Source organism: Pristiophorus japonicus, chromosome 33 (assembly GCF_044704955.1).
Source record: "Pristiophorus japonicus isolate sPriJap1 chromosome 33, sPriJap1.hap1, whole genome shotgun sequence".
Lineage (NCBI taxonomy): Eukaryota > Metazoa > Chordata > Chondrichthyes > Pristiophoridae > Pristiophorus > Pristiophorus japonicus.
Window position 1 is genome coordinate 524,647 of NC_092009.1, and position 2,652 is coordinate 527,298.

Sequence of the window (2,652 nt, forward strand, 5' to 3'; positions counted from 1 at the left end):
TATCATTCCACACATCATTCGACACAACATTCTATACATCATTCTGCATTTCATTCTGCACATCATTCCACACAACATTATTCGACACATCATTCTACACATCATTCTATATATCATTTCACATAAAATCATTCTGCACATAATTCTATATATCATTCTACACATCATTCCACACAACATCATTCTACACAACATCATTCTACACATAATTCTACACGTCATTCTACACATCATTCGACAAAACATTATTCTACACATCATTGCACACAGCATTCTACATAACATTCCATGTATAATTCGACACATCATTCTACACATCATTCTATACTTCATTCTACACAACATCATTCTACACAACATCATTCTACCCATCATTCGACACATCATTCTACACGACATTATTCTACACATCATTGTACACAGCATTCTACACAACATCATTCTACACGTCATTTTGCACATCATTCTACATAACATTCCATACATCATTCGACACATCATTCTGCACATCATTCTGCACAGCATTCTGCACATCATTCTGCACGTCATTCTACACAGCATTCTACATATCATTCTACACATCATTCCACACAGCATTCAATACATCATTCCACATATCATTCCACACAGCATTCCACACATCATTGCACACATCATTCCACACCTCATACCACACCTCATTCCACACATCATTCCACACATCATTCCACACATCATTCCACAATTCGTTGCAATTATCATCCACTCCTCATGCCACATATCATTCCATGCATCATTCCACATCTCATTCCACACATCATTCCACACATCATTCGACACATCATTCCACACCTCATTCCACACATCATTCCACACAGCATTCCACACATCATTCAACACATCATTCCACACATCATGCCACACCTCATTCCACATATCATTCCACGCATCATTCCACACATCATTCCACACATCATTCCACATATCATTCCTCACTTCATCCCACACATCATTCCACACAAGGTACCACACATCATTCCACACAACATTCCACACCTCATTTAAACACTTCATTCCAAACCTCATTGCACAACTAATTCCACACATCATTCCACACATCATTCCACACATCATTCCACATATCATTCCACACATCATTCCACACAAGTTACCACACATAATTCATCACATCATTCCACACATCATTCCACACAACGTTCCACACAGCATTCCAGACCTCATTCCACACATCATTCCGCACCGCATTCCACACATAATTCCAAACATCATTCCACACAAAATTCAACACTTCATTCCACATATCATTCCACACTTCATTCCACACATCATTCCACACCGCATTCCACACATCATTCCACACATCACACCTCACCTCATTCCACACATCATTCCACACATCATTCCAGACTTCATTCCACACATCATTCGACACATCATTCCACAAATCATTCCACATATCATTCCACACATCATTCCACACATCATTCCACACTTCATTCCACACTTCATTCCGCACATCATTCCTCACGTCATTCCACTCAGCATTCCACACAGCATTCAATACATCTTTCTACATATCATTCCACACAGCATTCCACACATCATTCCACAAATCATTCCACATATCATTCCACACATCATTCCAACACCTCATTCCACACCTCATTCCACACATCATTCCACACATCATTCCACAATTCATTCCAAATATCATCCACTCCTCATTCCACATATCATTCCACGCATCATTCCACATCTCATTCCACACATCATTCCACACGTCATTCGACACATCATTCCACACCACATTCCACACATCATTCCACACAGCATTCCACACATCATTCAACACATCATTCCACACATCATGCCACAAACCATTCCACACCTCATTTAAACACCTCATTCCAAACCTAATTCCACAACTAATTCCACACATCATTCCACACAAGATACCACACATCATTCCACACAACATTCCACACCTGATTTAAACACTTCATTCCAAATCTCATTCCACAACTAATTCCACACATCATTCCACACATCATTCCACACTTCATTCCACACATCATTCCACACATCATTCCACACAAGATACCACACATCATTCAGCACATCATTCCACACATCATTCCACACAACGTTCCACACATCATTCCAAACCTCATTCCACACATCATTCCGCACCCCATTCCACACATAATTCCACACATCATTCCACATATCATTCCACACTTCATTCCACACATCATTCCACACCTCATTCCATACATCATTCCACACATCATACCTCACCTCATTCCACACATCATTCCACACAAGATACCACACATCATTCCACAGATCATTCCACACATCATTCCACACAACATTCCACACATCATTCGAGACCTCATTCCACACATCATACAACACAGCATTCCACACATCATTCCACACATCATGCCACACACCATTCCACACATCATTCCACACCTCATTCCACACATCATTCCACACATCATTCCACACATCATTCCACAATTCATTCCAAATATCATCCACTCCTCATGCCACATATCATTCCACGCATCATTCCACATCTCATTCCACACATCATTCCACACATCATTCGACACATCATTCCACACCACATTCCACACATCATTC